This window comes from Muntiacus reevesi, chromosome 16 (assembly GCF_963930625.1).
Source record: "Muntiacus reevesi chromosome 16, mMunRee1.1, whole genome shotgun sequence".
Lineage (NCBI taxonomy): Eukaryota > Metazoa > Chordata > Mammalia > Artiodactyla > Cervidae > Muntiacus > Muntiacus reevesi.
In genome coordinates, this window is record NC_089264.1 from 61,162,802 (window position 1) to 61,187,778 (window position 24,977).

The 24,977-nt window shown below is 39.0% G+C and overlaps 1 protein-coding gene across 2 annotated transcripts in view; it reads right to left on the reverse strand.

The window, feature by feature from the left end:
- Window positions 1-24,977, reverse strand: part of COX7B2 (cytochrome c oxidase subunit 7B2) — a 127,863-nt gene that overhangs the window by 72,294 nt on the left and 30,592 nt on the right. Inside the window, exon 2 of one of the 2 annotated variants that reach the window (XM_065907548.1) lies at window positions 2,692-2,747. The exons of the other annotated variant lie outside the window; for it this stretch is intronic. The gene's annotated coding sequence lies outside the window, so the exon portion shown is untranslated. The remainder of the gene's footprint in view (window positions 1-2,691; window positions 2,748-24,977) is intronic. 2 annotated transcript variants of the gene reach the window in all.

Consider the following 24,977-nt stretch of genomic DNA (forward strand, 5'->3'; position numbering starts at 1 on the left):
TTTTCCTAGAGACAGTGTTCCAAAAGAACAAGCCTGTTCACACCGTTTCCTTAGTGAGTTATTTAGTAGTCTTCAAAACAATTTATTAGCAAAATGAGAAACTTATATTAGCTTCTATAGCAATTAAAGAATAAAATCTGGTATCTAAAACATGAGGGAAAATTCTTAAACCATAAGGAAAATGATGCAACCTTCACAAAGCCATTCCTAGTAATTAGATACTTAAATACTAATAAGAACAATAAGGCACAAAGGAACAGATTATGGTTCCAGCTCCAGAGAAAACCAGCAGAAATGGTGAGTTGGAAGCAGGCAACAGTTCCTAAATTTAGCATTTATTACTTTATAGTATGCATAAAAGTACCTTAAAGTTCACTAAGCCAATAGTCCTTGTCACTACTATCAGCTCAACCATACTAATAACCTCTTAATGCATTGCCCGGTTTGAAAAATTTGTGTAGAAGAATAAATCCCCAAAGTAATTCTGTTTTCCAAATATGAAAAGCATCCATATTAAAAGATCCAGCTCTTCTTTTTCAAAAGATTGGATTCTTGTACATGTGTATATTGAGAGATAATCTGACCTTAAGGACAATAAAATCAATGAATAAACAGAAGTGAGTAAGTATGATTAAAACAAATACAAAGCATAGTGTTTACAAGCTCATTTTAAGTCAGAAAGACAGCAATTGAAATCTTGGCCTAAGCCTCATCAATAACATAAAAATAATAGCACCCACTTCACAGAATTATTCTGAGAATGAAATGCTCACGAGGCAGCCAGCCTTAAATCTGGCAGATAGTAAATCTTAAATACATATTAATATAAATGATGAATTAACAATATTCTGCAAAGTAGCAATCTGCATTCCCGTTTTACAGAGAGATTAAGGCTCAGAGATGGATACTGACTTATTCGAGGTCACAATGCTAGTAAATTTCAACAACAGATTCAAATACAGGTTGACTATCATAGGTTCACTGTTCCGATTTTTTCTTATTCTATATTTCAGAAAATATCCTTTTAATAGGCCAGGACATAATATAAATCCTGTGCTGAACTTATGACTTCAGAATTCAATGAAAGCAGTACCACATAGAAGAAAATGAAAGCAAAACCAGTCTACTCCAAAGGGTTCAGTGTGAGAGCCCTGTAAATGATCATGTTTAGAACACAGAACCTACAAGAAATGGTTAAAATCATCATGACAATTTAAGTTTGGAGAAGAGACAGTAGGGGGAATATAACTGCAATTACCAAATTTACAGAAATGTAGTTTAGAATATTATACCCATTTTCACTTTGCAAGGATGGTTTAATTATTCCCCAAGGACTAAATATTAAATGCAAGGAAAAATGAACAGTTATAAAACAGACAATCTGGTGCCACATTTGAATGATAATTTAAAGGAGTGAGGGTGATTTCAAGGGACGGGTAAGAGTTCTGTTTATCATTCAAGGATGAATTATTATGTTTACATTTGGAATTTCTATGGTTATAGGAGGGTGCTAGAATATAAAAACAACTTAGAACTTAAGATCAATTTTTTCACACAATGAATATTTCAAAACCAAAATGTAATGTCTTAATTCTCATATTTAATTATAAAACTGTTCATGAGTTTACCAAAAAGAAACCGTTCATAGAAATTTGGCACTTAACAAAGCTATCACCATCAAAGAATTTGACTATCCTGTAAAATTTTATCTCAGTATATAACTTCATATTTACCAAAGCATATACTACTGATCATCAACTTTAACTTAAGGATTTTATGGCTTAGTATTCGCAGATGCTACATTCAGGTTCACCACTGATTCCAGATATAATAATGGATAAGGGGGCAAGGAAAAAATCAAATTCACATTTCTTCAGATAGTTACACACCATACTGGTCTGGTTGGCATAGCAGGAAAAGAAGTCCTATCACCATATAATAGAAAAATGAGATTTAAAAAACAGTATATAAAAAGGTAACAAAGGATATTGTACAGGACATGGAATTTTAAGTTTTATCTTTTAATAACTTATAATGGAGTATAATCTACAAAGATTCTGAATCACTGTACTGTATACTTGAAATTAATATAATATTAAAAATCAACTATGCATCAATAAAAGGGTATGCAATAAAACATTTAAAAATGAAAAACAGTGCCTAAATTTCTCATAAGCATGATTATACAGTCACACCAGGGGGCGCTCTTAACACTGAAATGATGGATGGCATTTTAAATGGTGGTCTTAGCTGGCTAAAAAAAAGATTTTTCTAAGCCTGTACAGTACTTGCAATAAGTGTTTACCTCTCCAAACTGTTTGCTGGCAATAAACACATTTTACTTTTCATCCAATTGCTTGCATTGTTAAGATTATCAAGTTAATCTCTCAAGTAAAACATTTTTGACTGATAGGAAGTAAACTTATTTTGGAAACATTTACCTATTTGCATATGCCCCCATTCTTTCTGTGGTTGGACTACTTTTGAATAATAAATACACTGCTTAGGAGTACATACAACTTTTCACCCTGGCTTTGTTGTCAATTTTATTTGTTTATAATTTCTTACTAGCAGTTCAGCTTTTTTTTTTTTTCCATAAAAAAAATGGGTTCCTTAAAATAATCTAAAATTGATACTCATAGTGAAATTCTAATCTTGGCACTTTGGGCCTTTTCCATATCTTGTCATTACCTGACAGGAACACTGAAGCTCAGATGCTCTCCTCAGAAAGTTCAAGATTCAGATTCCTAAAAATATAATTAGAGAATTAGTGTGAGGTTTCAAGGAAACAGAAAAAGGCAAAAGGTAAAGAGTGAGTTATATTATATAGAGAAAATCACCACAGACTACTCCACCAACAATAAATATTTTACACAAGTGACACCTGATTAAATAAACGTGAAGAAATAAAGTACAAAGAGAAGAATTGCAAAGCATATGAAAGGAAGGGGACATGGTCCCTATCTTCCTATGGAGATACAGGAGGAGTCTGTAAAATTTTCTAAACCCATGTAGTCAAGATCACACTCTTTTATCTGTCAGCTGCCTCCATGAGTCACCACTTCGCTGTGTCCAAGCTCAGACAGGCAGAGTTCTGACCCAGGCTCACCTACCGTGCGCACAGCACACGCAGCAACCTCGTCCACCAAGTTCAAGGAAGCAGCCGTGAGCGCCCCCACTGTCTGTGCCCTAACCAAACTCACCATCACGTGAGTGCCCCAGACTCTAGTCACAGGAACACTGCTCTTCTGTTCTATTAAGTAAAAATACACCTGGAGAAAATGATGCACTTATTCACTGCTTTTGACCACAGTGTAAGCAGATGATGGGAAGCCCTACCTAACCAGAAACAGATAATAAGACAGTTTTCCAAAATGTGGGTATGAAAGAACAAAAAGAATGTTGGAAGAAAAGCAGGAAGGCCCGAGAAAAGAAAACCCTGCAGAGAGAGTATGTTAAACAGGAGGTGTGTGACTCCCACTGCCTGCACCACCTACTCTTTGTACTGAGAGGTTCATTAAGGCAAAAACAGATGTGCTTTGTGAGAGACAACTCCGGCACATTGTAAAATCACAAGAGTTTCCACCAGCAGCAAAGTCAGAAAGCTGAGGGGTTGGACTGTCACATGGTCAGTCCATCCTGGTAGAAGCAGGCTGGTAGAAAACACAGATAGAGGTTACTTCTCACTACGGCTCCAGCTGCCAGAGTTGCCAAGTGACCTGTATTTTAGATCAGGTCCCAGTGCTACCTGAACATAAGGATCAGGCCCAGATATTTGTGACCCCATGAACCACAGCACATGAGGCTTCCCTACCCATCACCAACTCCCGCAGCTTGCTCAAATTCATATCTATCGAGTCGGTGATGCCATCCAACCATCTCATCCTCTGTCGTCCCCTTCGCTTCCTGCCTTCAATCCTTCCCAGCATCAGGGTCTTGTCCAATGAGTCAGTTCTTTGCATCAGGTGGTCAAAGTATTGGATCTTCAGCTTCAGCATTAGCCCTTCTAATGAATATTCAAGACTGATTTCCTTTAGGACTGACCTGTTAGATCTCCTTGCAGTCCAAGGGACTCTCAAAAGTCAAAAAGATTATTCTTAGCACCACAGTTCAAAAGCATCGAACTTCAGTACTCAGCTTTCTTTATAGTCCAACTCTCACATCCATACATGACCACTGGAAAAAACTAAAGTTTTGACTAAACGGATCTTTGTCAGCAAAGTAATGTCTCTGCTTTTTGATATGCTAGGTTTGTCACAGCTTTTCTTCCAAGGAGCAAGCGTCTCTTAATTTCATGGCTGCAGTAACCATCTGCAGTGATTTTGGTGCCCAAGAAAACAAAATCTCTCACTGTTTCCACTGTTTCCCCATCTACTTACCATGAAGTGATGGGACTGGATGCCATAATCTTAGTTTTTTGAATGTTGACCAGGTTTTTCACTCTCCTCTTTCACTTTTATCAATAGGCTCTTTAGTTCCTCTTCACTTTTTGCCGTAAGGGTGGTGTCATCTGCATATCTGAGGTTACTGATATTTCACTCTACAATCTTGATTTCAGTTTGTGATTCACCAAGTCCAGCATTTCTCATGATGTACTGTGCATATAAGTTAAATAAGCAAGATGAGAATATACAGCCTTGACGTACTCCTTTTCCTATTTGGAACCAGTCTGTTGTTACATGTTCAGTTCTAACTGTTGCTTCTTGACCTGCATATAGATTTCTCAGGAGGCAGGTAAGATAGTCTGGTATTCCCATCTGCTTAAGAATTTTCCACAGTTTCTTGTGATCCACACAGTCAAAAGCTTTAGTATAGTTAATGAAGCAGAGGTAGATGTTTTTCTTGAATTCTCTTGCTTTTTCTATGATCCAACAGATGCTGGCAATTTGAACTATGGTTTCTCCGTCTTTTCTAACTCCAGTTTGAACATCTGAAAATTCTCAGTTCACATACTGTTGAAGCCCAGATTGGGAAATTTTGAGCATTCACTTGCTAACATGTGAGATGAGTGCAACTGGGTGGTAGTTTGAACATTCTCTGGCATTGTGCTACTTTGGTATTAGAATGAAAACTGACCTTTTCCAGTCCTGTGGCCACCGCTGAGTTTTCCAAATTTGCTGGCATGTTGAGTGCAGCACTTTTCACAGAATCATCTTTTAGGATTTGAAATAGCTGAACCGGAATTCCATCACCTCCACTAGCTTTGTTCATAGTGATGCTTCCTAAGGCCCATTTGACTTTGCGCTCCAGGATGTCTGGTTCTAGGTGAGTGATCACACTATTGTGGTTATCTGGGTCATGAAGATCTTTTTTGTATAATTCTCTGTATTCTTGCCATCTCTTCTTAATATCTTCTGCTTCTGTTAGGTCATACTGTTTCTGTCCTTTACTGTGCCCATCTTTTCATGAAATATTCCCTTGGTATCTCTAATTTTCTTGAAGAAATCTCTAGTCTTTCCCATTCTGTTGTTTTCTTCAATTTCTTTGCATTGATAAGGATATTAATCAAGAAATGGCCAATTAAAAAGTAAGAGATTTAATAAATTGGGTCTTGGATAAGAGAGAAGAGTTTCTTGATCTGAGAACTGAAAGCACAGAATATAGCTGCCATTCAGTGGGACTGTGACACCACCGGTGAAGCAGGTATTTTTACCATTAGGGGAATGATTATTTTGACTTTGGGTATTTGAATTTTGAGATCTCTACCAGACATACGCCCGAGGAACAACATGCAGAACGCAGAGTCTCATCAGCGTGGTGCTCACAGAAGGATGTGCGTGCTGTGTGCGCCAACTCGGCCACGTGTGCCTCTTGTGGCCCTGCAGACGGCCAGCCTGTCAGTCTCCTCTGTCCGCGAGGCTCTCCAGAACACTGGACTCTACTGCTGAGCTACAGGGGAGCCCCTACAGAAGGATACCAAGCTTTAAATATAAAACAGGGCTGTCAACTCACTGATAGTATAAAGACATGAGATACAAGAGGGAGTGAGCACAGACAGGGAAGAAAGAGGACAGGGACTAGCCTCGGGGGTGAGGAGATTCTCAAGGTGCCTCGCCCCTTCCTGCCTCCTGGGAATCACGCTCTGGTTTGATACCCATCCCTAGAACGCGGGCAGGGCCTGTCACTTGTTTCTACCAAGAGAAAACACGGCAGCATGCACATGCCTGGCACTGTGCCCGCAGTATTACAATGCAGTCTAGGGTGCCCAGTGTGGAGTTCGTCCCTTGCGAGGCGATTCCTGTGAAGCAAGAGCCATGCTGGGGAACCCTCTAGGCAAAAAACTGAGGGCAGCCTCTAGCTGGCTTCTTGTCATGTCTCTAAACTTCAGCCGAGAAATGAAGCCCTCACTTCCATAGCCTTAAGAAAATATATTTTGCCAACAACCTATTTAGCTTGGAAATAAATTCTTCTCTAGTAAAGATTCAGATGATACCTCCACACCAGTTGACACCTTGTCTGAAGTCTTTCAGAAGACCTAGCTAAGCTGTATCTAGACTTCTGACACAAAGAAACTGTGAGATAATACATGTGTGCTGTTTAGAACAACTGGAGAGTGTCAGCTCCCAGTTTTTTCTGAGTCTTTTGGCACACAGACCAAGGACACCAAACAGGGCCCACCATGCTCCTATGTCCACAGAGTTCTCCAGGCAAAAACACTGGAGCGGGTAGCCATTCCCTTCTCAAGAGGATCTTCCCCACCTGGGGATCGAACCTGGGTTTCTTGCATTGCAGGCAGATTCTTTACGATCTGAGCCAACTTTGAGGGTTTTTTTTTATGCATCAGTAGAAATTTCTGCAAGTCCTGAGTTACTACAAAATTTAGAGGCTAGGGAGTTATGAAAAAGCCAGGGAAAAGACAAAGGAAGAGAGACCAGTGAGGTAGGAGGAAAACCAAGAGAAAATCATTACTCCAAGAGAAATTTCTCCAGATTCTTCAGACAAACCTGACATGAAGATAGAGCAAAGAGAAAGTTGAGTCCTCTGACCTACTAGGGGTGCAGGGGTAATCATCACTTGTAGGAACGAGGAAACCAGGTGGAGCCATCTCCATTCCAGCCTTGGAATCCTCTACTTAACCCCTTGCCAAGAGGCAGCGATTCTGTGTGGACAGTGGTAGAAGCCAGTAAACATCCAGTTCCTTCTGCCTTAGGAGGTCATTCACGAACAACACTAAGACCTTTCAGTGAAAGAGTAACAGTTTTTTAAGCAATAAAGAGTGTCCCTGCAGCTGTTTCTGAGGAGGTGGGTCTCAGTGTTCTGGCCAGCTTACAGGGGATCACCACTGGAAGGGACAAGCCGAGTCCCAGCCACGCTCCCTGCAGCCTCGGCTGAGCAGAAGGCGCTACGTAGCATTGCTGGGTAAAGACACTCAGCCTTACTAGGCTCCCAGGAAGGCCCAATCAGTGCCAGAGCTGTGCTACTTCACTGCTTACAGGGCTCTGAAAGTTGGTGTTTCAAAACTGGTCAACACTTAATATTAATCAAAGTCAGTTCACTTTAATTACTAAGTAGCTAACACAACATATTTTTAAACTTCTGCTTTTAGACATGCTTAGATTAGCTTTTAACGTGTTTTTAAAAATTAATACAACCAAATCTAATGAGCATGTACGATGTGAAAGGCCCTGAATTAACTAGGTATGGCTCAGTGAAGAAGCTGCCCTGCCACTTTTTGAACACCTATAATCTGCAAGCAGACTTATACTATTTATAAAACACTGCCACATCATCAAAGCCTATGGCGTGCCCTAGTGTGATCAGTATTCAGCTTTTATCTACATTTATCTACAGGGAGCACCCTATTTTCCTACGATGCTTTGAAAGCAATTTCTTTCTTGTTCATTTATTCACTGAAGATATATTGAGCACTTACTTAGTTAAACAGAGAAGCAAACTGTATAAAAGATACACAAGGACGCCTTATTCCTGTTCTACTAGAACAATACTATCCACAATGTGCAAAACGTTTCCCTTTTCTTTTACATGTTCAATATGTGGTATCTACGTATATGTGTGTATACATGTGTTATGTATGTGGGTATATTATACAGAGTTGGCTCTCTTAACCAACACAGGAGTTAGGGTGCCAACCATCAGCCCAAGTAAAAATTCTTCTATACCTTTACAGTCTGACTTCTGTATGAATGGTTCCACCATATTCTCAATTTCACATCTGTGGATTCAACCAAACTCAGATTATGTAGTATTATAGCATTTACTATAGAAAGAAATCTGCCTATAAGTGGATCTGTGCAGTTGAAATCTGTCTTGTTCAAGGATCATTGATATCTGTAAACATATACATTATATATGCATTTACTCTGCCTAACCTATATATATGTGTGTGTGTGTGTATACATGTATTTATTTATAGCATATTTCTCTATAGATATTCTGCTAAGCTAGCAATACATCTCCCCACCTTGCACCATCAGCTCTTCCTAGGTTTTACTCTATTATCAATGCTAAAAGTTCAATCAATCGCTGATATACTTCATTTTGTTCAGGTTAGCAGGTTTCATTATTCTCAGTAATGTCCTTGGCACTATGAAGCAAAGGGATTTATATCATGGCATGGAGGAGTTTTCAACTTATTACTAATAGATTTCCTAACCTTTTTTGTCCAATCCTCAGTAGAATGTATGTCCCTCCATAGTATTTACTCCTATTAGCTTTCCATTGAAACGCTTTTGAACACACAGTATGCGCTCAGTAAGATTTACTTGACTGGAAAACTACTTTCCAAAATGACCGAGGTGGCTTGCATGAAAATGTAAACATGCATTCACACAAGCACCATCAGATCCCACTACACCACTAGACAAACACATACAGACTACAGCTAAATGGGGGCCTACAGAAGGCTCAGCCCACAGTTTTGTTCACTCAATAATCTGTCTAATGAATTGAAGACAATAACTGTTTTTAAAATTATGCCCATATAATTATATTTGAAAACTAAATCCAGCCCTGTGCCTTCTCACAGCTACTACAAAGACAGAAATACAAGTTCTGTAACCTTATTTCCAACAAAAAGAAGCATTTCATTTTCTGAAAGAAAACATTTTCCCTAGGTGATTAATTCCAAGAATTTATTGCAAAGATAATTAGATTAAAGCAAAAATCACAGCACATATTCCTTAATGATCTAAAGAAAGATGAATAAATGGACATAGCATTGTTAAAATGAAGATGTAGAATTCAGTGGGTATATAGCTTTTTCCAGAAATTCTATCAACTATGTGATTCTATCAACTATCATTCTTGGTGTTAATTACTGATACATCCAGGGGTAATTATTATGTATTAGAACAAGTTAGTGAGCATTTTCAAGGGAAAAAAAAAAAGAACCAGATTGCTAAATGAACATAAGTATCTTGTAAATTTCCCAAATGTAGAATAATCTGTATAGTATAGATATCACACATGGAAAACATATCTCAATATTAAGATCCATTTTCTATTCCCCTAAAATGTAATATGAAGTATCACATGAAATTATAAGTGAACACAATTTTAGCCTGTGAAACACTGCAGAAATGTAAATTAATTACTAACGTTGTAAAAAAAAAAAAGTATAGTTTACTTACCAAGTCATATATTAGTGAGAATAAATTGCTGTTCTCCATAGGCCAAATGCATTGCTTGCCAGTACCACAGTAAGCTGCTAAAACCATTATCCCTGATGAGTGCAATTATTAGGCACCCAGGCTTTGTACCACATTTCCATGTCCCCATAGAAAAAGATGTCAGTGGTCTTGGGCCAGGCATCTAATCCAAGGGGAGTGAATCCATTGGGTTGGCTTGTGACAATAAATGAGAACTGGTTCAAGTTTAAAAAATGCTGGAGTCAATGTACATCTTTCTCTTTGGATTCAAACTAAGAAATAACAAGGAGATTGAGCAGTACCAGAATTGAAAATGACAGAGGAATAAAGAAGCAATAAATGTTACCTGGGAATATAGGCATTAAGGATAGCAGAGCTCCCATTTGAGGTGTTCTGGTTTATGACAGGACCCAACAAAGGAGGTAGCCCCAGGAGCACCTGCTTTGCAGTTCAGTACAAATTTGTCTACCTTCTAATAAGAAGATACCTTTTTCCCCCAGCTTTGCTGCTGCTGCTAAGTTGCTTCAGTCGTTCCCCCAGCTTTAGTGAAATATAACTGACATATAACAAAGTGTAAGTTTAATGGCTACAATGTGCCGATTTGATAGACACACATATTGCAAACCCGGTGTGTGCAAAGAGCTGGAGATGACTGAGCGACTGAGCAACAACAATACCTTGCAAAATGATCAGCAGAGTAAGGCCAGTGAGCGCAGCCATCGCCTCACACAGCTGCGTGCGTGTGGGGCGGAGTGGGTGCGGGTGTGGGGCGAACGTTTAAGGTTCACTCTCAGCAATTTCCAAGCACATGATCCAGTATACCCCCTGATACACTCATCTGCTAACTGGAAGCGTGCGCCTTTTGACCATGATCACCCAGTCCCCTCCCCCCACTGCGACTCCGCTCTGTTTCTGAGTTTATGTTTTTTCTTGATCTCACATATAAATGAGATCATTCAGTATTTGTTTTTCTCTGACTTAAGTCACTTAGCCCTCAAGATCCATCCCTGTTGTTTGAAATTGAATTTTCTTCTATTTATAGCTGAATAACCGTTTATATTATTTAGAAAATATTATATAATAATTATATTACACATCAATGTTTATATATTAATTATGAGTATCAATAATCAACATACTATATTAGTGCATACTGTGTGCTAAGTCGCTTCAGCTGTATCCAACTCTGTGCTACCCTATGGACTGTAGCCCACCCGGCTCCTCTGTCCATGGGATTCTCCAGGCAAGAATACTGGAGTGGGTTGCTATGCCCTCCTCCAAGAGATATATATCCACCAGGATACGTATATATCTCCTGCCTTTTCAAAGGTTTGCTTTACACCACTTGGCTTTCAGTACCAGTTTTTGTTAGTTAAAAGAAATTCAGAGAAGACTTTTCACATATATGAAAAATGGCAAAAAGTGAAAATAGCATTCAGCATCTGCTTTGCACTAAGGCAGTGTGTACCTGCAGCAAGAGGGGCCCCACCAAGCTTCTTCCCCACTAACTACACTCAGTATCTCAGATCAAGTCACCATAGTTTGAACTGTGTGCAAGCATCTGTGCTCTATCTAGATTTATTTCATGCATCTGTTAGTGAGATGTGTATATCGTAAGGTAATTGCTGCTTCACTTTAGGCCATTTCAGCTTAAGAAAGGTTTCATAGGAACATTTTTCTTTCGAGTAGTGAGAGAAACCTATACAGAATATTTTCCTTTTCCATTCATCCATCAACAGATACCTATCTCCATACCTTGGCTATTGTAAATAATGAAACAATGAACATGAGGGTGCAGCTGTCTTACCCTATGGAAATGATTTCTTTCCTTTAGGATATACACCTAGAAGTGGGTTGCTGGATCACGAAGTGAAGTGGAGTCATTCAGTCATATCCGACTCTCTACGACCCCATCAACTGTAGCCTACCAGGCTTCTCCGTCCATGGGATTTTCCAGGCAAGAGGATTGGAGTGGGTTGCCATTTCCTTCTCCAGGTTATATTCCCAACTCAGGGATCAATTTTTAATTTTTTGAGGAATCACTAAACCTTTTACATATAACTGCACCATATACAAAAATAAACTCAAAATGGATTAAAGACCTAAATGTAAGACCAGAAGCTATAAAATTCCTAGAAGAAAACACAGGCAGAACATTCTCTGACAAAAATTGCCGTAATATTTTTTTTGGATCCACCTCCTAAGGCAAAGGAAACAAAAGCAAATATAAACAAATGGGACCTAATTAAACTTAAAAGCTTTTATACAGCAAAGGAAAACATCAACACAACAAAAAGACAACCTACTGAATGGGAGAAAATATTTGCAAATTATATGACTGATAGGGATTAATATTTAAAACACACAAATAACTCATACAACTCAATACCAAATATAAACAGAATAAAAATGGGCAGAAGAACAAATAGGCCTTTTTTTCAGAGGACACGCAGATGGCCAACCAGCACATGAAAAGATGCTCAGCATCACTAACATCAGAGAAACCAAGTGAGACCACACGAGGCGTCGCCTCACACCTGGCATAGGTTCTCATCAGAAAGAATACAAGCAACAAATATCAGCTATGACATGGGCATAAGGGAACCCCAGTACACCGTCTGTGGGAATATAAACTGGTGTAGCTGATACGCAGATGTATGGAAAACAGTATGGAGGTTCCTCAAAATTTATCTACCATAAAAATGAAGCTATCATATAATCCAGCAATTCCATTCAGTTCAGTTCAGTTCAGTCGCTCAGTCGTGTCTGACTCTTTGCGACCCCATGAATCGCAGCACGCCAGGCCTCTCTGTCTATCACCAACTCCCGGAGTTTACTCAAACTCATGTCCATCGAGTTGGTGATGCCATCCAACCATCTCATCCTCTGTCATCCCCTTCTCCTCCTGCCCTGATTAATAGGTATATATTTGAAGAAAATGAACATACTAATTCAAAAAGATACACGCACTCCAATGTTCTTAGCAGTGTTATTTACAATTTGCATCATATGAAAGCAACCTCAGTTTCCATCAACAGATGAATGGATAAAGAAGATATGAGATATATATAGTGAAATATTATTTAGCCATAAAAAAATGTAGCCATTTATAAAAATATGGATGAAACTGGAGGGCATTAGGCAAAGTGAAATATGTCAAGAAAGAAAGATAAGTATTGTATCATTTATATGTGAAATCTAAAAAATAAAATAAATAAATAAATAAAAATGCATTAAAAAAAATAAGTGAATACAGAAACAAGAAGCAGAAACAGAATCACAGACACAGAGAACGAACTAGTGGTTACCGACAGGGAGACAGAAGCGGGAGGGGCAAGGCAGACACAGGACTGAGTGCGGACTATCATCCACGGAGGGACTGAGATACAGCGCAGCACGCACTGCCATTATAATGATTTCAAGTGGAGTACAATCCACAAAGCTGTTCAATCACTATGTCATACAACTAGACCTAATATAACACTATAAATCCACTATACTTCAATTAAAAATGAAGAGAGAAGCTGCAGCAGCAGAACAACAGCACACTCGTCACCACAGAAGAAAACATGGCAAAGACATTAAAAACCCCTTTGAGCAAAATACTAAACACTGAACGTGTGCAAACTCGTCACGTATTTCATGCTCCTCTGACTCCTAGGCTAAGTGAGAAAAAGTGACCTAAAAATAAACAAATCGCACATAAACAATATGACCCTGAGTTTGTTGAACATACAAAGGAAACACAGAGGTGGTCAAACAGTTAAGCACACAGACCTGGGAAAATAATCAACTGCTTGCAGTGAGCTTCTCTGGGTGTTGGACGACAATACTCTGCTTCATACTTTTTATAGTTTTAAATATTCACAGTTAAGTCTGGTTTTGTTTTCTAGTCAGAAAAATAGTGTCACACAAAAGATAGCCCAGAATCTGACTTATGTGCCTCCTCCAATTTCTTACAGATCAGTAAGAAATGAAAGCCAGGCAGAGAACACGACTACAGAACCAGAACCGGACGGTACTTTTTTCCAAAGCCCGTGATTAACATCACCTGACTCAACTGTGCTTCACTTCACATGCTCTCTTTAGAGGGTGAAGAACACTAGAGGACTCAGCACTAGAGGACTGAACGCGGACTTTCACTGCTCACGGTCACCTGATATGGATTTAGGTTATTTAGCCAATTGTTCATATGTTTTAATTCTCAACTGTGAAGCCCAACTTCCAATCCTGTGGTCTCCTACACAGTGCCTCACCCAGCACTGGATATAGCTTTTGTAAAAACGAGGACATTAGAAAGTTACGTGGAAAGCCCGCTCTTGAATACAAAGTACACAGCTTTGCATCCCATCAGGCACTCTTTACATTAAAAAGGGTGAAATTAAAAGTTGAAAATCAAAACTACTTCTACGGGAAATGAGATTTTTTTGTGCAATCAAGAAAAGGCTTCAGGCATACTTATTAAAAGAATTATTTTGCTCATCCAAAGTCATCATAGCTAAAGTGTTTTAGTTTGCTTGTTTTTAAAGTGGTAAACATCAGTAGAGATATTTGCAGAGGAAGAAAATCACCACTATAGCAATTTCAGAATTTCACAGGTAGGTGAAATGGTGAATCAGAACAGTAGAGATACAGTTTGATAGAACTGTGTAATGAAGGTAAAAATTTTTAACTTTAGAAGTTAACATTCAAACAATCACAGATGACTGAAAACTTTGTCGTTGTATCAGTTCTTACACATGGACATGACAAATGCAAGAGAGAATAGAGAAAATAAGCACAAGACAAAGTAGGTGGCGTAACGGTTACAGACGTGGGAGCTGAGGTCTGATGGCCAGAGTGGGTAGCTCACACCCACCATCACCAGCTGTCTAACTCTCAAAGAGTCACTCAGATTTCCCTGCTGTAAGATGAGATAATAACAGTATATTATCTATAGTGAAACAGATCACCAGCCCAGGTTGGATGCATGAGACAAGTGCTCGGGCCTGGCGCATTGGGAAGACCTAGAAGGATTGGGTAGAGAGGGAGGTGGGAGGGAGGATCAGGATGGGGAATACATGTAAATCCATGGCTGATTCATGTCAATGTATGACAAAAACCACTACAACATTGTAAACTAATTAGCCTCCAACTAATAAAAATTAAAAAAAAGAAAGCCATAAAAAAGAAAGAATACACACCCAAATATCTTAGGTGATCTAAGAAATCCTTTTCAATATTTAAATAAATTTAAGCAAAGAAAAAAAAAAGTATATATCCCACACAGCTCTTGTGAAAATAAAACGAAACTACATAGTAAAGCTTAATAAATACTAGTTGATTCAGACTATGAGGTTGAGAACATAACTATTTCAGTGAAATCCATTTTATTTGCTTCACATCATCATAAAAAGCTGAATTACTATTTAAAATGTAAACATTAGTTGGAACAGGAGTCTGGTATGCTGGGCCCTAGTTGAGGCTCTTCAATCTAGAGGTGAGCTGTGGACATTTTCTTTCCAGAGCCCCAGTGGAGTCATGAGGAGGTCTGCTGGTTTACATTCTCTGGCTGCTTTCAAATTCCTATGATCTAAAACAGCTAAGAGGAAAAAAATGTGCTTTAATACCGCTGCTTACAAAATATTTTCACAGTAGGAACTGAAATAGTGGAGCATTTCAACATATTTATGTAACAGCTAAATTAAACAAAGAGCAAGTACAATTTCCCAGTGGGAGAGCTACAGAAGTAAAAACTGATCAAAACAAAGAATTTTCAGAATGTATGCATACTAAAGTTTCAGTGAACAGAATTAAATCCCTGAAAAACCAATCCTGGTGCTGAAAAGAGACAAAAATAAGCTTTTTTCCCCTCTGCATGTATCTTCCTTCATAGTCTCAGAGAGAGATGGAAGGTATACTGATGATAGATAAAATTAATTCCACGGACACATTACATCTTTACACCTTTTAACCTTATACTATAATTTAACCAGTATCTATTAACTTACGATGTGACGTAACAACTAGAAGCTGGTAGAGTTTTGAAGATTTTTTAAAATCTCGGATGTGCCATCTAGGAATTTATTTATGTATGTCTGTGTGCTCGGCACTCGGTCGTATCCGACTCTTTGCGACTCCATGGACTGTAACCCGCCAGGCTCCTCTGTCCATGGGATTCTCCAGACAAGAATATTGGAGTGGACTGCATTCCCTTTTCCAGAGGATTTTCCCGACCTAGGGATCAAACCCTGGGTCTCCTGTACTGCAGGCAGATTCCTCACCATTTGAGCTACAGGGAGGTCATTAAAATTGCTCAGTCATGTCTGAGTCTTTGCAGCCCCATGGACTGTACAATCCATGAAATTCTCCAGGCCAGAATATTGGGGTGAGTAGCCATTCCCTCCTCCAGGGGATCTTCCCAACCTGGGATTGAACCCAGGTGTCCCACATTGCAGGCAGATTCTTTAGCAGCTGAGCCACAAGGAAAACCCAAGAATACTGGAGTGGGTAGCCTATTCCTTCTCCAGGGGATCTTCCCAACCCAGGAATCAAACCAGGGTCTCCTGCATTGCAGGTGGATTCTTTACCAGCTGAGCTATCAGGGTAGCCCCATTTATATATTTATAATATATAACAGAGTAAGGCAGACAATATACATTATATATAACAAGGTACATTAAAATTTATGGTATTTTTATACACTATGATGGGCATCGCCGTTGGCTCAGTAGTAAAGAATTTGCCTGCAATACAGGAGACCAGTGTTCAATCCCTGGATCAGGAAGATCCCCTGGAGAAGGAAATGGCAACCCATTCCAGAATTCTTGCCTGGGAAAACCCATAAACAGAGGCGCCTGGGGGGCTACAATTCATGGGACTGCAAAGAGTTGGACATGACTGAGCAATTGAGCATACATGCACAGACTATGAAATACATATATACATATAGTTAAAGATGAAAGGTAGAATATATTCAAATACAAAAAATAAATGGCTTAACACCAGGATAGCAAATTCAAATGATGATCAGACCCAAGAAAGGCAAGTAAGTGAGCGTAACGGGCAAAGTAGACAGTGAGCTGCACTGAAACGTTCTCTCAGAAAAGCTGCCATGGACTGCTGCCACTTACTAACAGGTCCAGGCTTCCCAGATCTGCAAAGTTTCCAAACAGAAACAAGAATTTAGAGGCTTATTTAAAATATCAGTGGTTTTCTAGTGCTGGGAATTAATGCAAACATTATAAAACAGGGTAAATCAGACAGACAAGCTTTGAGCATACGCATCTTGTGAGCTGCTACTCTGGGTTATTAAGTGGTAGAGAAAAATATGTTAACACTTTGTGAATCTTCAGATGTTTAGCATGTTGTAATATTTTTCTCATGAAAAGTGAGGCAATTATTACACCAGCTTTTATGGGGAAATGGAGGATCAGAAAAGCTAAAATTATCTACACAGTCACATAAATAAGCAGATTTGGTTTCAAACTCAAGTTTCAGTTCAGCTCAGTTGTGTCCAAATCTTTGTGATCCCATGAATTGCAGCATGCCAGGATTCCCTCTCTATCACCAACTCCCAGAGCCAACTCAAACTGCCCATTGAGCTGGTGGTGCCATCCAGCCATCTCATCCTCTGTCGTCCCCTTCTCCTCCTGCCTTCAATCTTTCCCAGCATCAGAGTCTTTTCCAACGAATCAGCTCTTCGCATCAGGTGGCCAAAGTACTGGAGTTTCAACTTCAGCATCAGTCCTTCCAATGAACACCCAGGACTGATCTCCTTTAGGATGGACAGGTTAGATCTCCTGGCAGTCCAAGGGACTCTCAAGAGTCTTCTCCAACACCATGGTTCAAAAGCATCAATTCTTCACTGCTCAGCTTTCTTTATAGTCCAACTTTCACATCCATACAAGCACACTGGAAAAACCATAGCTTTGACTAGATGGACCCTTGTTGGAAAAGTAATGTCTCTGCTTTTTAATATGCTGTCTAGGGTGGTCATAACTTTTCTTCCAAGGAGCAAGTTTTAATTTCATGGTTGCAGTCACCATCTGCAGTAATTTTGAAGCCCCCCAATATAAAATCTGTCACTATTTCCACTGTTTCCCCATCTATTCGCCATGAAGTGATGGGACCAGATGCCATGATCTTAGTTTTCTGAATCTGGAGTTTTAAAAGCCAACTTTTTCACTCTCCTCTTTAACTTTCATCAAGAGGCTCTTTAGTTCTTCTTCACTTTCTGCCATAAGTGTGGTGTCATCTGCATACCTGAGGTTATTAATATTTCTCCCAACAATCTTGATTTCAGTTTGTGCTTCATCCAGTCCAGCATTTCTCATGATATACTCTACTCATGACGTACTTTAGCATATAAGTTATATAAACAGGGTGACAATATGCAGCCTTGACGTACTCCTTACCCAATCTGGAACCAGTCTATTGGTCTATGTCCAGTTCTAACTGTTGCTTCTTGACCTACAAACAGATTTCTCAGGGGTTTGTCCACCTCTAAAGTCCATATCCTTTCTAATAGGCAATATTTTTTAACTAAAAAAAAAAAAAGGATGCATGAAAAAAGAGAACCTTATTTTAGACTCTGGAGAGTAGGAAAGATCTGTGTATCCAAAGGGGAGACATGAAATGGTTTTAGTTATAGGCAATATGTGAATACTGGAGGAAGGAATGAGCATGGTATTTTTAGAGATAAACTTGGAAACTGGACTGGTAGATGTTTCAAAGTTGGAACTAGGAAAAGTAGATTATATATAATACATAAATAAAATTTAATTTAACATTTGATACAAAACAGAACATCAAAAGCTAATAAACTTAAATTATTCTTTTCTATTCCTGCTAATCTTCAGTGTCAAATAATGATCAACAACATATTTTAATGTCATTACTATTTTAAAGTTACATTTCTATATTTCATCTAGCAATTACTCAGTCTCCCTACAAAGTGTCTGACAATGGTAGCTCAAGAGAGTATGATTTTTCCCCAGCCAAAAGTTTAAGAACTGCCTTGATCTCCACAATGAAACAAGTCTACTTTCTTAAACAAATAATGTTAATTTCAAAACCACAAAAAGAAGGCACTGATCCCTTTAAAAATCAAATTATACTATATTCCTTAAAATTACCTAAACTTTGTGTGAAAATCTAAAATAATATTCTCATGAGTAATTATTTATCTCAAATCTAGCCTTGGAGAGATAGTCTAGTGTTGTTAGAACTTCTGATATTCTTCTTAAGAAAAAAAAAAAAAAAAAAAAAACTGGAAAGCAGGGGTTACTAAATGTGAAGTCTCAATTTTTAAAATCTTAGCCCAGTTAAGAAAATAACTTATATGATTAGAAAAATCAAAAACCAAAAGTCTGCAGACTCCCTAAAGGAAATTCAGAAATTAGCCATGGCTGGGTCAGAGCAGGGAAGATAAGGAGTAACATTCAAGCATTGCTATAAGAAACTTTGTGTAGGAATGCACAGGTATATTCTTAGACCTCACCTTATGCAAAGGCACACCTTATACCTTATAAGATGTATATAAGGTGTATACCTTATACCTCACCTTATGCAAAGGTATACCTTATACCTTATAAGGTGTATATAAGGTGTATTCTTATACCTCACCTTATGCAAAGGTGAGGAGGAAAGAGACTGCTAATTACATTTGGGAAACAGAAAAATCACTTGTTAAGCTTCGTTAATACAATACTCTGCACCCCTTACCCAATCTCCCATCAAAATGAAGAAAATACTGTAGCATCACTTAGATTTTAAGATATTTTAATATACCAGTCCAAGCACCATGTGGGTTTCAGGCCATTTTTCATTCATAAAAAGATTAGCTCTGTATTAATACATTTAAAACAGAGAAAGAGAAAAGATATAGACATTATTTTAGAGTTTTAAAATACTGCATCATAAATACAAAAGCAAGACTCATACATATGATATCTACAAGAGACCCACTTCAAGCCTAGGAACACATACAGACTGAAAGTAAGGGAATGGAAAAAATATATTCAATTCAAATGGAAGTCAAAAGAAAGTTGGAGAAGCAATACTCATACCAGACAAAACAGACTTTAAAATAAAGACTTTTGTAACAGACAAGAAAGGACACTACATAATGATCAAGGGATCAATCCAAGAGGAAGACATAAGAGTTGTAAATATATAAGGATCCAACATAGGAGCACATTAATATATAAGACAAACGCTAACAGCCATAACAAAGAGCAACCAGATAGGAATTTAATAAGGAAATGCAGGCCTTAAATGATACATTAGATCAGACAGACTTAACTGATGTTTATAGGACATTCCATCTGAAAGCAGCAGAATACACTTTCTTTTCAAGTGCACATGGAACATTCTCCAGGACAAATCACATCTCCAGGATAGGTCAGAAATCAAGTCTTGGTAAATTTAAGAAAACTGAAATTGTTATCAAGCATCTTTTCCAACCACAATGTTGAGATGAGAAATCAATTATGGGGGAAAAAAACTGTAAAAAACACAAATACATGGAGACAAAGCAATGTTATTTAATGATCAATGGATCACTGAAGAAATCAAAGAGGAAATCAAAAAGTACCTAGATACGAATGACAATAAAAACATGACAACTCAAAACCTATGGCGCACAGCAAAAGCAGTTCTAAGAGGCAAGTTTACTGCAATACAATCTTACCTCAAGAAACAAGAATAGCAGAAAAACAACCTACCCTTACACCTAAAGCAACTAAAGAAAGAAGAAGAGCAACAACAAAAAACCAAAGTTAATAGAAGGAAAGAAATCAGAGATCAGAGCAAATCTACAGTGAAATAGAGATCAAGAAAACAACAGCAAAGATCAATGAAATTAAAAGCTGATTCTTTGAGACAATAAATAAAATTGATAAACCTTTGGCCAGACTCATCAAGAAAAAAGGGAGAGAATACAAATCAATAAAATCAAAAATGAAAAAGGAGAAGTCATGACAGACACCACAGACATACAAAGTATCATAAGAGATTACTACAAGCAACTATATGCCAATAAAATGGACAACCTAGAATAAATGGACAAATCTTAAAAAGATACAACTTTTCAAGACTGACCAGAAAGAAATAGAAAATATGAATACATTCAATCACAAGTATGAAATTGAAACTGCAACTAAAAATCATCCAACAGGAGGTTCCCTGTTACCTCAGTGGTAAAGAATCTGCCTGCCAATGCAGAAGTTACAGGTTCAGTCGATTTGGGAAGATCCCACAAGCTGTGGAGCAAGTGGTCTATGTGCCACACTATTGAGCCTGTGCTCCAGAACCCAGGAGCCGCAACTACTGAGCTCATATACCACCACTACTGAGCTCATGTACCACAACTACTGAAGGCCATGTGCCTAAGAGCCCAAGCTCCACCATGAGAGAAGCCTCAGCAATGAAGAGTCCACAGCGCACAAGCAGAGGGCAGCCCCCGCCCACCGCAACAGGGGAAAGCCCACGCGGCAATGAAGGCCCAGCACAGCCAAAAACAAATAAAGTTATTTTAAAAATCTTCCAACAAACAAAAGTTAGGATTAGATGGCTAATACAGGACTAGATGGCATCACAGGCAAATTCCACCAAACGTTTAGAGAAGTTAACATCTACCCTTCTGAAACTCTTCCAAAAAACTCCAGAACTCCAGAGGAAGGAACACTTCCAAGATTATTCAACAAAACCCTGATACCAATACCAGACAGAGAAATCACAAAAAAGTAAATTTGCAGGCCAATGTTACTGATGAACATAGATGCAAGAATCCTCAACAAAATACTAGCAAACTGAATTCTCCGGTCTCCCATATTTCAGGCAGATTCTTTACCATCTGCTGCTGCTGCCAAGTCGCTTCAGTCGTGTCCGACTCTGTTCAACCCCATAGACGGCAGCCCACCAGGCTCCGCCATCCCTGGGGTTGTCCAGGCAAGAACACTCGAGTGGGTTGCCATTTCCTTCTCCAATGCATGAAAGTGAAAAGGGAAAGTGAAGTCACTCAGTCATGTCCGACTCTTCGAGACCCCATAGACTGCAGCCTACCAGGCTCCTCCATCCATGGGATTTTCCAGGCAAGAGTACTGCAGTGGGCTGCCATTCCCTTCTCCACTTTACCATCTGAGCCACTACCAAAGCCCAGTTGAACCCAACAACACATTAATAGGATCAAGTGGGATTTATCCCAGTTATGCAAGGATTCTTCAACATGCACAAATCAATGTGATACACCACATTAACAAGGAGCATGGTATCGGTAAAACAACAGAACAGAATGGAAAGGCCAGAGATAAAATACAGGTGATTATTATCACCTGATACAAGACAAAGGAGACAGAATATACAACGGAGAAGACGGTCTCTTCAACAGGTGGAGCTGGACCAGACAGCTACATGTAAATCAACAAAATTAGAACACATCCTGACACCATACACAAAAATAATCTCAAAATGGATTAAAGTATATAACACTTTTAGAGGAAAACAGAGAGAGAACACTCTCAGATATAAGTCACAGCAAGATCTTTTTCAATCCACCTCCTAGAATAATGAAAAAAAACAAAAATAACAAATGGGACCTAATAAACTTACAAGCTTTTGCATAAGAAAGGAAACCATAAACAAAACTAAATGAGAACCCTCAGAATGGGAGAAAGCATTTGCAAACAAAGGAACTGGCAAGGGATTAACCTCCAAAATATACAAACACCTCAAGCAACTCAATATCAAAGCAACAAACAACATAATCAAAAATAGGTGGAAAATCTAAATAGCCATTTCTCCAAATAAGATACACAGATCGTTTAAAAGTGTATGAAAAGATGCTCAACATCACTAATTATTAGAGAAATGGCAATCAAAACTACAACGAAGTATCACCTTGCACAAGTCAGAATGGCCATCATCAGAGTCTACAGTGACAGCTGGAGTGGATGTGGGGAAGAGAGAACCCTCCCACGCTGTTGGTGGGAACGCAAGCTGTCACAGCACCAAGGAGTTAACAGAGTTAACTGTGGAGTTAGCAATCCTGTTCCAACAGTATGAAGGCTGCCTTTTGTTGTTCGTCGCTCAGTCGTGTCCGACTCTTTGCAACCCCATGCACTGCAGCAGTCCAGGCTACCCTGTCCTTCACCATCTCCCAGAGTTTGCTCAAACTCATGTCCATTGAGTCAGTGATGCCATCCAACCATCTCATCCTCTGTCATCCCTTTCTCTTCCTGCCCACAATCTTTCCCAGGATCAAGACCTTCTCCTATGAGTCAGCTCTCCACATCGGGCAGCCAAAGTATTGAGCTTCAGCTTCAGCATTGGTCTTTCCAATAAATATTCAGGGTTGATTTACTTTAGGGTTGACTGATTTGATCTCCTTGCAATCCAAGGGACTCTCAGGAGTCTTCTCCAACATCACAGCTTGAAAGCATCGATTCTTTGGCACTCAGCCGACTTTATGGTCCAGCTCTCACATCCGTATGTGACTGTTGGAAAACCAGAGCTTAGACTATAGCTATAGTTAAACTAAGTTAAACTATAGCTTAGACCATACAGACCTTTTTCAGCAATGTCTCTGTTGTTTAATATGCTGTCAAGGTTTGTCACAGCTTTTCTACCAAGGAACAAGTGTCTTTTAATGTCATAGCTGCAGTCACTGTCCGCAGTGATTTTTGAGCCCAAGACAAAGAAGTCTGCCACTATTTCCATGTTTTCCCATCTATTTGCCATGAAGTGATGGGACCAGATGCCATGATCTTAATATTTTGAATGCTGAGTTTTAAGTCAGCTTTTTTCACTCTCCTCTTTTACCTTCATCAAAAGGCTCTTCAATTCCTCTTTGCTTTCTGCCATAAGGATGGTGTCATCTGCATATTTGAGATCATTGATATTTCTCCCAGCAATCTTGATTTCAGCCTGTGTTTCCTTCAGCCCAGCATTTTGCATGATGTACTCTGCATATAAGTTAAATAAGGAGGGTGACAATATATAGCCTTGATGTACTCCTTTCCTAATTTGGAGGCAGTCCATCGTTCCATGCCCATTTCTAACTATTGCTCCTTCATCTGCATACATATTTCTCAGGAGTTAGGTAAGGTGGTCTGGTATTCCCATCTGTTTGAGAATTTTCCATGGTTTGTAAAATCCACACAAAGGCTTTAGTGTAGTCAATGAAGTAGAAATAGATGTTTTTCTGGAATCCCCTTGTTTTTTCTATGATTCAACAGAGTTGGCAATTTGATCTCTGGTTCCTCTGCCTTTTCTAAATCCAGCTTGTACATCTGGAAGTTCTTAGTTCAAAAAGCTAAAAAACAGAATTATCATAAGGAATTGGCAATCCACTCCAGTACTCTTGCCTGGGGCCATGGCCAGAGGAGCCCAGTGTGTTTGCAGAGTCAGACATGACTGAGCCATTATAACCTAGAAATCTCACTCCTGGGCATATACTCAGAGAAAAACCCTAATTTGAAAAAATACATGCACTCTAATGCTCACTTCAGCACTATTTACATTAGCCAGGACACGGATAAATATCCATCAACAGAAAGAAAGAGAAGCCACTCAGTTGTATCTGACTCTATGCATCCCCATGAACTGTGGCTGACCATATTCCTCTGTCCATGGGATTTTCCAGACAAGAATATTGGAGTGGGTTGCCACTTCCTTCTCCAGGAATCTTCCCAATCCAGGGATCAAACCGGGGTCTCCCACACTGCAGGCAGAATCTACCATCTGAGCCACCAGGGAAGCCCCCTCAACAGAAGAAAGGATAAAGAAGACATGGTACATATGTACATACAATGAAATATTATTCAGCCATGAAAAAGAACAAAATAATGCCATTTGCAGCAACATGGATATACCTAGAGATTCTCATATTGAGTGCAGTCAGTCAGACAAAGACAAATATCACATGACACAACTCAGATGTGGAGTCTTAAAAAAGGCTACAAATGAACTTTCCTACAAAACAGAAACAGAGTTAGAGATGCAGAAAGTAAGCTTATGGTTACGAGTTACGGCAGGGACTGATAAACTCAAAGACTGGGACTGACACAGACACACTCCTATCCATAAAACAGTAACTGCTCAGGACCTATTGGACAGCACAGGGGACTGTCCTCAGTGCTCTGTAACGGCCTATATGCGAAAGAATCTGACACAGAGTGGGCGCATGCACATGTGTAGCTGATTCACTCAGCCAGACACCTGAGACCACCACAACACTGCAAATCAACTACACCCCAGGAAAAATCTAACAAAATATAGACCTAAGAAAGAAAATAAAATAAAATGCTACATCTCAAAGTCATCTACTTGTTTGGTCTGGTATAGTTAGACATGCTGTGCTTAGTCACTCGGTCACGTCCGACTCTTCTG